Source organism: Ornithorhynchus anatinus, chromosome X5, assembly GCF_004115215.2.
Source record: "Ornithorhynchus anatinus isolate Pmale09 chromosome X5, mOrnAna1.pri.v4, whole genome shotgun sequence".
Taxonomy (NCBI): domain Eukaryota; kingdom Metazoa; phylum Chordata; class Mammalia; order Monotremata; family Ornithorhynchidae; genus Ornithorhynchus; species Ornithorhynchus anatinus.
This window is the reverse complement of record NC_041753.1, coordinates 31,500,453-31,514,656: the sequence shown is the minus strand read 5'-3', so window position 1 is coordinate 31,514,656 and position 14,204 is coordinate 31,500,453. Positions and strand designations below refer to the sequence as shown.

Below are 14,204 nucleotides of genomic sequence, written 5' to 3'. Positions count from 1 at the left end.
TCTCTCCACTCCTCAAAATCCCCCATTTGCTTACAGGTTCCCTCAGCATCAAGCGAAAACTCACAATCCATTTCAAGACTCTCCACCGACTCTCCCACCTTACCTATCTGTTCTCTCCATCTTGCTCTCTTTTCCTCCCAAACTCAACTTCTAATGGTGCCATGTTCTCAACTCTTCCCCCTCTGTCCCCTAATTCATGCTTTTCCCCCAGCTTTGAACTCCCTCCCTCCCAAAATCTGATAATCAATCCTTCAATCATATTTATTGAATGTTTACTCCATGCAGAGCACTACACTAAGCACTTGGGAGAGTACGAGACAATAGATTTGATAGACATGTTCCCTGCCCATAAAGAGCTTAATGTCTAGCTAGACCATAGCCATTCCCATATTCAAAGCCTTCCTAAAATCTCACCTCCTGAAACAAGCCTTTCCTGATTAATTCTCACCATCCTAAGTTACATAAAACCCTTAGCCATCTCTAGTAATAATAATAATTAGCTCAGTGGAAAGAGCATGGGCTTTGGAGTCAGGGCTCATGAGTTCGAATACCAGCTCTGCCACTTGTCGGCTGTGTGATTGTGGGCAAGTCACTTAACTTCTCTGTGCCTCAGTTCCCTCATCTGTAAAATGGGGATTAAGACTGTGAGCCCCACGTGGGACAACCTGATTCCCCTATGTCTACCCCAGCGCTTAGAACAGTGCTCGGCACATAGTAAGCGCTTAACAAATACCAACATCATAATAATTATAATATTTGTTAAGCAGTTACTATGTGCTAGGCACTGTTCTAAACACTGGGGCAGATACAGGATAATCAGGTCAGACACTGTACCTGCCTTACATAGGGCTTGCAGTCTAAGTAGGAGGGAGAGCAAGTATTGAATCCACATTTTACAGATGAGGAAACTGAGGCACAGGGAAGTGAAGTTATTTGCCCAGGTCACACAGCAGGCATCTGGCAGAGCCGATATTAGAACCCAGGTCTTCTAACTTTCAGTTCTGTGCCCTTTCTGTTAGGCCATGCTGCTTTTCTACCTCTTATGAACTTCTTTATACTCATTTTCAGACCTTTTTATATGAGTTTACTCAGTTGTATATTTAATTGTTTATTTTGAGTGCTCTTTTTGTAAATATTTTTACATCTGCCTTGCCTATTAAATGACTTCTTTCTGGGCAGGGAACATGTGACTGTTTGTTTTGTACTTCCCAAGTGCTTATTTAGTAGAGTACATTGCACCCAGAGGGTGCTCAATAAAGGCTATTATTATCACTAGTACCACCCTAAGCAACTCTTTTTCCCAGGGGACTCACTTCCTGCAATTGATTTTTCTGCACCTTTCATATTTCCAAAGGCCAGCAACTAGCCACTTCAAACTCACACTGCTTTCCTCCATGAAGTAAGAAACAACTACACAATCACTAATTCTCCAGTAACAGCTTAAGAGAATTGGTTTTTGTTTATGCATAATCCACAGTAATTAAAAAGTCAGTTATTGGTTACCTAATAGGCCGCATAACAATAATAATAATGATAGTATTTGTAAAGTGCTTACTGTGTGCTGAGCACTGTTCTAAGTGCTGGGGTAGATAAAAGGTTATCAGGTTGTCCCACGTAGGGCTCACAGTCTTATTCCCCATTTTACAGGTGAGGTAACTGAGGCACAGAAAAGTTAAGCGACTTGCCCAAGGTCACACAGCAGACAAGTGGTGGAACTGGGATTAGAACCCACAACCTCTGATTCCCAAGCCCAGGCTCTTTCCACTAAGCCACACTGCTTCTTAATAATGATGGTATTTGTTAAGTGCTTACTACGTGCCAAGCACTGTTCTAAGCACTGGGGTAGATACAAGGTTATTGGATTGTCCCATGTGGGGCTCACAGTCTTTATCCCTATTTTACAGATGAGGTAACTGAGGCACAGAGAAGTTAAGTGACTTGACCAAAGTCATACAGCTGACAAGTGGCAGAGGCGGAATTAGAACCCATGACCTCTGATATCCAAGCCCATGCTCTTTCCACTAAGCCACGCTGCTTCTAACAAGAAGAGCACAGGAATCAGGAAATTTGGGTTTTAGTCTCAGTTCTGTCTCTGGCCTGCTATGACCTTAGGCAATTTGTGTTACCTTTCTGGGTCTCAGTGTCTTCATCTGTAAAATGCAATTCCTACTTCACAGGGAAATTGCAAAGATAAAATAAGACAGTTGATGTGAAAGTGCTTTGAAAAAGTGAAAGCTCCATACAAAAAATAATATATAGGTCCTATTATTATTGCTTTGGTTTTCAACTTTGCTCGATCCAGTTTGAAGCTTGATGCTGGAGACTCTCCCTACTTGTTTTGGTTTCCTTTGGAATCTTTTCAGCAGTTTTTCCAACTTTTACCGAGCAGTCATACCGTGAAACTGTTCACCAGCAATGGGTTGTGCTTCCTCCATATGATACAGTACACATTAAAGCCTGTGAATAGCCCGTTTTTACCAGTACCCTCAGACCCATGCTGAATATAAGCAAAGTGTTCTGTCAGAAATAACAGACAGCTAATTTAGAAAAAAGCTACAGAAACTTCTAGGAAACGGAGTCAGTTCAACAAGTGACATGGGCCCCCATGCTGGTGGAGAACAAAATTGTGCACCCCACCCAGACTGGAGGATTTAAAAGCTGCAGAACCTCGAAGGGCACCCAGAAACCCATTGTCTGAGCAACCAGGATGCCACACACCAGAGACCAAAATGGTTCCTGCCTCCCATCCTGCAATGGAGTAGAAAAGGTAAAAACTACCCCTTGCAAGTTTTAAAATGTTGGGAAGACTGCAGCATCTCACCACATCCTCACCAACCTAGACACCTGTTCACCACATCCCTATTCTTTCTCCCCACCATCCTGAACCATCCCATTTCCAGCTTCCTGCCCTATCATTTCCTCCTATCCACCCAGACCAATCCCTAGTACCCTCCCCTCTCCAGGGCCCACCCTACAGCCCCATCTAGATATAACCTGTGGATCCTACCCCTATTGCAACTGCACCCCTATTGCTCTCTGCCGAGGGGGCATTTTCACCCATTCCCCAAGAATAGCTAGGAAAGGAGGAGTTGGCCTGCTCCTCTCCCCTCAATCAATGGTATTTATTGAGTGCTTACTGTGTGCAGAGCACTATGCTTGGGAGAGTACAATACACCAGAGTCAGTAGAGATGCTCCTTACCCACAACAGGCTTACAGTCCATGTTGCTTTCATACCTCATACCTCCCGCCACCTCCATCCCTCACATTCTCTTCCTTGGAAGCACACATCATCAGCCATTGTCTACCACCCCCATGACTCTGCCTTTGCTTTTCTGAGCAACTCTGATGATTCTGAGCAACTCTGATATTTTTCTCCCCTTCCTTCTCTCTTCCTCTACAACGTTTCCCAAATCTGTTCCTTCATATCTATCCAAATTGTGATCACCCTGGTCCAGGCACTCATCATATCCAAGCTAGATGACTGTATCAGCTTCCTCACTGGTCAGCCCACCTCCAGCCTCTCTCCTCTCCAGTCCTTCCCTCTGCTGCTCGAAGCCTCTTTCTAAAATGCCATTTTTCATCTTTCTCTTCTACTCCAAAACGTTTAGTGGTTATCCTTTCCTCACCATCAAAAAGCAGCTCCTGACAATTGGCTTCAAGCCACTCCATCATCCCACTCTCCCTTACCTATCCACTCTCTTTTCTTACCAAGCTCACCTTCTCACTGGGCCTTGTTCCTGACATTCTCGCCTCTGACCTCTGGCTCACACCGTTCCTCCTGCCTGGATCTCCCTCCCACTTCAAATCCCTAGATTTCAGGTCTCCCCATCCCTTCCCGAAATTCATTCGTTCAATAGTATTTATTGAGTGTTTACTATGTGCAGAGCACTGTACTAAGCGCTTGGAATGTACTATTCAGCAACAGATAGAGACAATCCCTGCCCAATAATGGGCTCACAGTCTAAACGACGGGCTCCCGAAATCCCACCTCATCCCAGGAAGCTTTGCCGAATTAATTTTTCTTCTCCCCAAATCCCAACCATTCAACTATCACCTCAACACTTTTGCACTCACTCCTGTTGCACTGTTGAACTAAATGATTGATATAATCTTCTCTTAAAGTACTCCTTCCTATCTGTAAATGATTAGGTGTTTGTTTATGCCATTAGATTGTAAATTCCTTGTGAACAGGGATCACATCTCCGACATCTCTGTACCATGCTCATCACAGCCCCCCAAGGCATAGGGACAGTGTCTAATTTCCAGCTGTGTATTCTTTCCTAGCGCTTAGTACAGTACTCTGCATACAGAAAAGTCAATCAACCAGTGGTATTTACTGAACACTTACTGTGTAAAGATGACTGTACTTCATGCTTAGGAGGACACAATAGAGTTGGTAGACATGCTCCCTGCCGACAACGAGACTACAGTCTAGAGGGGGAGACAGACATTTAAAGAAGTTATGGATCGACAAATCAATTCATCAGTCAAGTTGAATCAAGGATAATGTCAAGGTCATGGGCTTATGGTACAGGAAAAATAGTGCTGTGTTCTACAGTGATATGAAAGATAGGGGGAGAACAGCATTTGGGTGGAAATATGAGGAGTTCTATTTTGGACTTCTTTGATTTGAGGCATCAGCAGGACATCCAGGGCGGGAAGAAGCAGCATGGCATAGTGTAAAGTGCACAGGCCTGGGAGTCAGAAGATCATAGTTTCTAATCCCAGCTCCACCAATTTGTCTGCTGTGTGACCCTGGGCAAGTCGCTTTAAGTCACCCAGTTACAAGTCACCCAAGGTCACAAGTCACTTTACTTCTCTGTGCCTCAGTTACTTCATCTGTAAAATGAGGATTGAGATCGTGAACCCCATGTGGGCCAGGGACTGTTTCCAACCCAATTTGTTTATATCTACTCCAGCACTTAATACAGTACTTGGCACATAGTAAGTGCTTAACAAATACCATTATTATTATTATTACTATTATTATTTTTAAATGCGAGACTGAAGAGGAGGAGAGAGGTCAGGGCTGGAGAAGTAGATTTGGGAATCATCCATTTGGAGATGGTAGTTGAAGTCATGGAAATGAATGCATGCAAAATCTCATCCATTTCATTTCTTTGCTGACCTCTCTCTTCATCTGCCCTCTACACCTTTCCAACCATGAACCATACCTGACTCTCCATCATCATCACACCATCAACAGTGCTATTGAGCACCAGTAAATGTGAAGCACGGCACTAAGTGTTTGGGAGAGTATAATAGAAGCAAGACACACAATCAATGCCCTCCATTCATTAGGGTGGACACAGAAATTTGTGGGAGCAGGAGGAAGACCAAAGATATACTAGAGAGTACTACAAATGCATCGAGCTGAATAATTATAAATAGGATAAATAAATAATTAGGATAGGAATAAGATATTTAAGTACTAATGATAATGTTGGGTGGATGTGACTGAGATGCTTGAGGGCTGGGATCAAGTCTCCTAATTCTGTTGTACTCTTCTAAACATTTAGTACAATGCTCTGCAATAAATCAAGCAGTGATATGTATTGAGCCCTTCCTGTTTTCAGAGCACTGTTCAAACCACTTGGGAGGGTATGGTGCAATAAAGTTGATTGACACGATCTCTGCCTTCAAGGAACTTGCAATCTAGTGGAGGAGCTTACACTATGGAGAGTGAGCACTCAATAAACACTATTGTTTGATTTATCAGGTGCCGTGAATTCATTAGTTTGGCTTCCTGGATGAGATGAGAATTAAGGGGTTTGAAGATGAGAGCTGCATTCTGGAATATTTGTAGGGGAGTGAGTTACAAGCTGAGGGAGTAGAGTGAGTGAGGGGGTCAAAGGCGGGAGAGTCCAGAGTGAGTTTCAAAGCGAGCTTGGGTGGAGTGAAGAGTGAGAACTGGGAAGCAGCAGGATAATAATGATGGTATTTGTTAAATGCTTACTATGTTCCAAGCACTGTTCTGAGCGCTGGGGTATATACAAGGTAATCAGGTTGTCCCACATGGGGCTCACAGTCTTAATCCCCATTTTCCAGATGAGGTAACTGAGGCACAGAGAAGTGAAGTGACTTGCCAGCTGACTTGCCAGCTGACAAGTGGCGGAGCTGGGATTAGAACCCACGTTCCCTGACTCCCAGGCCCGGGCTCTTTCCACTAAGCCATGCTGTTTCCCAGGATATGTATGAGAGCTGATCTGTAGGGTGAAGAAAGCTGGTGTAGCAGAAAACTCCACAACTAAGGAGTTTTTACTTGGCATGGTAGGAGATGGATAGATGGTGAAAGTGTCTGAAGAGTGGAGAGGTGTGCCTAGGGATGCTTCAGAAAGGTATGTCGTGCAACATTTTGCAGCATAAACTGAAGCAGGGAGAGGTTGGAGACAGAGAGAGAACAGTGATGAGGCTGATTCGGCAGTCTAACCTTAATATGACAAGAGCTTGGACCAGGGTAGTAGCTGTTTTTGTGGGGAAGAAGAGGAAGATTTGGGAAATGATTTAAAGGAAGAACTGGTAAAATTTACCAGCTGAATGAATTTAAGAGCTGAAAGACAAAGTTGAAGATGACACCAAGGGAGGATGGTGGTGTTATTGACCAGAGATGGGAAAGGTAAGAGGAATTTGAGGTTCCATCAGGACACCTAAATGGAGATGTTCTGAGGACAAGAGGAAATGTGGGACCTTAGAGTTTAGTGAGAGTTTGGGACAGTGCTAAAATCTGCCCTTTCCTCTCCATCCAAACTGCTACCATGACAATCTAATCATTTATCCTATCCTGGCTTGATCACTGTATCAGCTTCCTTGCTGACCTCCCAACCTCCTGTCTCTCCCCACTTCAGTCCATACTTCACTCTGCTGCCCAGATCATTTTTCTACAGAAACATTCAGTCTATGTTTCCCCACTTTTCAAGAACCTCTTGTGGTTGCCCATCCACCTCCACATTCCTAAAAAGCCACCTCTTTCAGAACTCTTTCTCAGTTATTCCCCATCTCACTAATCAGAGCCCCTCATTATCCACCTTTAGCACTGAAACATATTGTTTTAGGTATTCCACTTATTTGGTCTTCGCTTACTTTAAATGTTACTGCTTGCATCTGTGTTTCCCCTTTAGCTCCCATTGGGTGTATAGGATCAGTACTCGCCTTTCTTCCCCATTCTACTGTATGCTCCTTGAAGAGGGAGTTGTGTCTTCTGTTTTTATTGTAGTCTCCCTAAGGCCTACTATACACAGTAGGCATTTAATTGATGATGATGGGGATGATGCAAGACGGCAACCATCACACAATCTCCAAGTGCCCTGGTGTCACCGTTGGAGGTGGACAGGCCATTGATCCAACCCAATAATGGCCCTACTCGTGGTTTTAAATTCCTAAGTGCTCATGTGGCTTTTATGCTCCCAGAAAAGGGATCATCAGTAGCACATGTTCATCTTCAGTCAGCCAAATCCTCATTCAAAATATGGCTGTTGCCCATCCTCTTGAATCCACAAACATTACACGCTGGGCGTTAGGAATGTTATCGAATGTAAAACCTGACAAATCAGAAAAACAGAACTGAAGCAGAGCAGAGAAGCATCCCCCAAGAAAACAAAAGAATCTCCCCTGGAAACACTCTTCTGGAGATTAGAAATCATTCTAACAGCTTTTGAAATTTTAACATTGTCCATTAGAGGGATTAAATCTCCGTCAAAAAGAACAACCTTCTCTGTGACAAAAAAATTCTGCCAATAGAAATGACTCCACCTGGAAAATGATGAGCAATTAGCTTCCCCAGAGACCATACTGGAGGAGCCAATGGTATTTGAGGGAAACTGAGCCAAGACTCCACGTAGGCTATGGAAAAGCAGGATTCCACCCAGAAAAGGTCTATAATCAGAGACATCTTGAATCTCTCTCCCTCCTCCTTGGGAGTGGAATCAACAGCAGACACTAAAATTGTTCTTTGATGCGGTAACGCTTAATTTGCACGTACATGTCATTTCAAACTTGTGGCTAGGCTCAAAAGCTTCTGTTTTTCTCTGTAGGGAAAGGCAGCAGGAGGCTGCATCCTACTGGGGAACTATTCATTAATGCCACCTTATCTTGTTTCCAGTTAGGGTCAGAATGGGGAATCATCGCACTGAAAATCCTGCAAACAACAAAAACATTCCACCAAGTTCTTGCTCTATAATACTGCATGCCCATCACACCCTGAGACTTGCTTTCAGTAAAACTGCAAAGGTGTTCTTCTGGCTCCCTCTCCTCACTGCACCTCTTTCTTTCCCCCAGCTCTGAGCACCAATGAGGACAGGGAGGGAAGGGGGCTTAAAATCCCAGGATTAAGGTGTGTGTGTGTGGGGGGGTCCTTTGTATTCTTCCTGTACACCAGTCAAAGAGATGCATGTGGCTGACTTTGGGAGGGTCATTTTCCAGAAGGATGTGGATTTCTCATGATCCCAAAGCATTTATCCCAGAGCATGGGTGTGGGGGGGAGACGGGGGTGACGGTGGCACAGGGACGGAGGATCCTCAAACCCCTCATTTGTTCCAGAGTCTTTACATCCCCCTCCCAGGTCAGAGTAAAGTCTGATGCAGCATCTGAGCCACAGAATCTGGTGGCAGAAGCCATCACAGAGGGAGTCTTGGTGCTGAAAATTAAAAAAAAAACAAAACCCACAGTCTGGTATAGAAACAAATGCATGACCAGCCACCCTTGCCAAGAGAAGCAACATGGCCTAGTGGAAAGAGCACAGACCTGGGACCCAAAGCACCTGGGTTCCAATCCTGCTTTGGCCATTTATTTGCTGTGTGACCTTGGGCAAGTCACAACTTCTCTGTGCCTTAGTTTTTGCCTCTGTAAAATGTGATTAATTAATCGATCGTTGGTATTTATTGAACAATTGCTATATGCGAAGCACTGTATTAAGCACTTGGGAAATTATACTACAACAGACTTGGTAGATGTGATCCCTGCCTACAGGAGCTTACAGTCTAGAGAGGAAGCATTAGTCTCAAAGTTACACTGGAAGTCCAGAAGAGGAGAAGGGTTAAAGGGAAGGAGGAGAGGGTCTTAAGAGTTGTCGGGAGCCTGGATCGGAATAACATAGGTCCCAAAGAAATACTACAGTAATAATGCATTTTCTATCTAGATTGTAAGCTCTCTAGACTGTAGCTCATTGTGGGTGCAAATTGTGTCTACCAGCTTTCTTATTTCATTTTATTGTACTCTCCCACTTAGTACGGTGGTCTGCACACAGTGAGTGCTCAATAAATATGATTGATTGATTGATCAGACACCCCTGTTCCTCACAGAGGAGCACAGCCCAGAATAATCAGTGAAGTCAGCTCTGAGGACTATCAGCCAACAAGCTCATGGGCACCTCCAAGCCGGATGGAAGGTGGAAGGGTGGAGCCAGCTGTAATGAGGAGAAAACACCCTATAGCTGAGTATTTGATGCTCTGAGTATCTCTCAGCTCGGCACCCAGATCCAGCTCTCCATACTCAAAACATTGTGAAGCAGAGAGGTGGATAGGGGTCTTACCTGCACTGCTACCACTGCAAGAGGGGAGGCATAGACAACATAGACACAAGAGCTCACTCCAGGTCAGGCACCTTTAACCCCACTCTTTCCCAAGAGGGCTCAGCACATGCCAGCGGTCCAGGTTTAACACATCCGTCCATTTGCATAAGTCCACACCTACCTGAACCAGTCAGTTTCCCTTGTCCCTACCAAAGATGCTCCCATGGGAGCAAACCATCATTAGTACCCATGCTGTGAGTAGGATTCTGTGGCTTCTCATTGGTGGATGAGCAGGAAGGGGGTATCATTCAGTTGCCAATGGTACCAATTCACCACTCTTGATCCCTCCCTCTAATGTTAATGTTGGTATTTGTTAAGCGCTTACTATGTGCCGAGCACTGTTCTAAGCGCTGGGATAGACATAGGGGAATCAGGTTGTCCCACGTGGGGCTCACAGTCTTAATCCCCATTTTACAGATGAGGGAACTGAGGCACAGAGAAGTTAAGTGACTTGCCCACAGTCACACAGCCGACAAGTGGCAGAGCTGGGATTCGAACTCATGAGCCCTGACTCCAAAGTCCGTGCTCTTTCCACTGAGCCACGCTGCTTCTCAATTATCTCATAGATCTGCCCAATCCACCATCTTGGAGCCACGTGGTCTGGAGGGCAGCCTTCAAATCCCAAGACGTTGGGAAAAAATGGGGTGCTAGGGTCAATCCCAAACTAGGCTGGGGCAGGGTTTGGAGGTGGCCTGCAGCAGCAGCAGCTCCAGGAGACACTACAGGCTGCACCCCGGGGCAGTGCTGGGGGATGCATCATGGTCTATGATGTTGGAATGTGTGTGTGACAGAAGGGGACGGTGGTCCTGGGCCACTGGAGCTGGTCCCCGGGATTAGTAAGGGGTCGAGGAGCTGTGTGCAGGCATGGACGCACCTGCTCATGGTGGAGGCATCCAGAACGGCAGTGGCTCAGGCTCTCGGGATGTGCCGCAGGCAAGAGGAGACAGGGACCGGGGCGGGGGGGGGGCAGTGTCAGCTCTGAGCCCCCCCTCTCTGCGCCACAGGGCTCATCCCAGACTGTGGGAGTGACATGCTTGGATCCCCCTCTCCTTACCCCGGACTTCAACCCAGACCACAGTTTGGAGTGGGGGAGGAGAGGGACCTGGGAAAAATAGTGTGGTGGCAGCCCAGGGATGCTCCATGCAGCAGAGGCTTTATGTGCAGGGCTCTGTGGTGGAAGCACGCTCTGTGGTGGAAGCACCCTAGGGCTCACCTCTCTGCCACAGAGCCTTAGAAAGGAAAGGTGTCTGTTTATTGTTAAACTGTACTCTCCTGAGCGCTTGATACAATGCTTTGCACACAGTAAGCACTCAATAAATATGATTGAATGAATGAAAAGGGTGACACCCTGGCAGGCAGAGAGGAAACTGAGGCACAGAGAGCTATGCCAGTAGATTCTCCCAAGCCCATCCATCAAGTCAGTAGTGGCATGAGCCCAGGAGTCCTAGTCCCAGGTCAGAGGTTCGCCCCAACCTGACTGCTTGTTCTTCCCTACAGGGCTCCTTTCCACACTTAGGGGTTAGTATAGATCTGCGAGCACTTGTCCTCGTGTGTTCCAGGGGCCTGGCGGCTCTGGGCGGCAAACAAGTCTTTGGCCCTCAGGGTGAGGTTGGCACTACCCATCACCTGGATGTTGGTGGTAGCCCGGGGAAGGATGAAATCACAGGGCACCTTCAGAGAGGCCTTTGTGCATCAGGGCTATCTCCATGAGCCGGTACACGCTTGTCAGCATCTATCCATTATACTCAATGTACAGTGACCCATGCTTCTTGGTAGAGGAAGACTTGGTCATAGAGAAAGCCTTGTTTTCCATAAACAGGCTCTGAGCCATTTTTTAATGGTATTTAATAATAATAATGATAATAATTGTGGTATTTGTTAAGCACTTACTACGTGCCAGGCACTGTACTAAGCACTGGGGTGGATACAAGCAAATCGGGTTGGGCACAGTCCCTTTCCCGCATGGGGCTCACAGTTTTAATCCCCATTCATTCATTCAATAGTATTTACTGAACGCTTACTATGTGCAGAGCACTGTTCTAAGTGCTTAGGAAAGTACGATACAGCAATAAAGCAATAAATCTTACCAGTGAGGTAACTGAGGCACAGAGAATTTAAATGACTTGCCCAAGGCCACACAGCAGACAAGTGGCAGAACCGGGATTAGTACCCATGACCCTCTTACTCCCAGGCCCACGCTTTAACTACTATGCCAAGTTGCTTTCCATTTTTTTAAGTGCTTATTCTGTACCAGGCACTGTACTAAGCACTGGGGTAGATACAAGCTAATTAGGCTAGACACTGTCCACATCCCACATAGGGCTTGCAATCCATCTCCATTTTACAGTAGAGGTAAATAAGGCACAGAGAAGTTAAATGACTTGCCCAAGGTCACACAGCAGATAAGTGGTGGAATCAGGATTAATTCCAGGTCTTTATGACTAACACTCATGCTCTATTCACTAGGTCATGCTGCTTCTCTTAGAGCCTTCTGCTCCTTTGGGATGGGTTACCCATCCCCTTGATTACTCTTCTCAGGCTCAGCTTGGTCATCTGGGACATATCAGGGGTGATATAGAAGAAGGCAAAGCATCAGACTTAGCCAGAGCAGAGTTGTCCCAGGTGGTACTCATTTGCCATTCATTCTCATTAGATGTATATGACAGTGCTTGGCACATACTAAGCATTTAAATACTATCATTATTATTATTATGAAAATCCAAAACCTTCCAGGTAGTGAGGGACACTGTGGTGGTGAACAGCAGTAAGAGCCTGTATTTCCACCAGCACATGAAGCTGCCGCAGAGGGTGGGCCAGGCTCTAACAAACGCCACCAGTAGGAGAAGCATGATGTAGATGAGCGCTAAGACGAAGTTCATGTTGGCCATGTTACATGAGGCCCCCTACCCCTGTGCCCAAACCCCCACCGCTGCCGGGGTTGTTACCGGGAAGCCTGATGTGACTCCCACCCTGGACCAGAGTGACGATCAACTACTCAGTGTTGATGACCTCCTCCACCGTGACTGACAGGAGGGTCACTGCAAAAAATCCCCAGCCCCGGGGGCCATGGTTCTTTCTCGCCAGGAGGTTGAGAGTTAAGATGTGAGCCACCAGGCAGGAGAAGCAGATCTCAAACAGGACCACAAAGAGGAAGTGCCATGAGGCGCGGGTGAGAAGTCAGGCTTGACCACACAGGCGAAAACAAAGCAGAAGAGGCCCAGAGTCATCAGGAAGAAGAACTGGTTCCCCGGCAGGATCCGCTTCCATATTTAAGTGCTCATTCTCCCTCCTCATTTAGACTGTGAACCCCATATGGGCTAGGGACTATGTCCGATCTGATTATCCTGTAATTACCTTTTTTTTTTTAAAAGTGGCATTTGCTTAGCGCAAACAAGAGGCGGAACCAGGATTAGAACCTAGGTCCTTCTGATTCCCAGGTCCGTGCTCTATCCACTAAGCCAAGCTGCCCAGTGCTACCTCAGTGCTCAGTAGTGCTTGGCACATAGTAAATGCTTATCAAATAACACAATGATCATTATCATTAGTATTATCATTATTAAGATGCTTGCCTGCCAACTGGCTGAGCCCAAAGAGGGTGCTTCATTCATTCACTCATTTTATCCTTTCACTTGTGTCTGCTCAAAGTTTGCTTTCAAAAACTAATAGGATGTTTTCAACACCTGTGAAGGCCTTTCCAGAAAAGGAAGGGTTTGCAAAAGGCTGGTACTAGTTTTAGTAGTGTTAAACAGAATTGCAGTCACTGTGATATTTGTCAAATGCTTACTATGTGCTAAGCACTGTACACCCAGGTCAAACACGATTGAAAAACAATAAACCATGTCCAAGTAGTATTCAAAGAAATCATCAGCAGATTATACATTTGCTTTCATCTCCGTTATGAAATTTCACCAGCTCTTTCTTGTACTGTGAATTAAATGGCAGTTTCTTCCGCCCCAGAAAGTATATGACAAATTAATGTTCAGACAGCGAAGATACCATCTCTGCTGAGAAATGAAGAAGACAAGCTAGGTTCAAAGTGAAACAAGAGAGAACTTCCTAACTGAAGGGTCACTGGGAACGTGGAGGCTTTTAAAAACAGGGCAGTCTGGAATCCTGCCCAAGGGGGGGAACCATGAAACCTGCTCCTCCCATAATTCCTCCACCCTGACATTGCAGTCAGGTGACAATCCCTTATTTTTCCTTGTCTCTCTTCATCCTTTATCTGTCTTCATCTTGATAATCTTTTTTTGTTTGGTTTTGTATTGCTTTGAGGAAGTGACCTCCATCGGTATTTCTGAAACCACATGTAAAGAGACACGTCTTTGGCTGCAAGTCAGAGACAACAAAAGACATATCCACTGACATATTCAGTTATTTATACACTTCTTTCCATCAGTAAATTATGATGTGTCTGTCTTGCCCGATAAATTGTAAGCTCCTTGGGGACAGGGATCATGTTTCCTATATCCATTGTACTCTCCCAAGCACACAGTAGCTGCTCAATAAATACTATGGATCGATTGATTACAGTGCCCTGCCCTCAGGAGGCACTCGATGAAGAGCCCACATACAATAAGCACCCTTTACAGTGCTCCACACCCAGAAGGCACCCAGTACACTGCCCTGCAAAACAGTAGT

The 14,204-nt window shown here is 45.6% G+C and overlaps 1 pseudogene; it reads right to left on the bottom strand.

The window, feature by feature from the left end:
• Positions 1-11,078: 11,078 nt before the first annotated feature.
• The window catches only part of LOC100075950, a 37,842-nt pseudogene continuing 34,716 nt past the window's right edge, over positions 11,079-14,204 (bottom strand).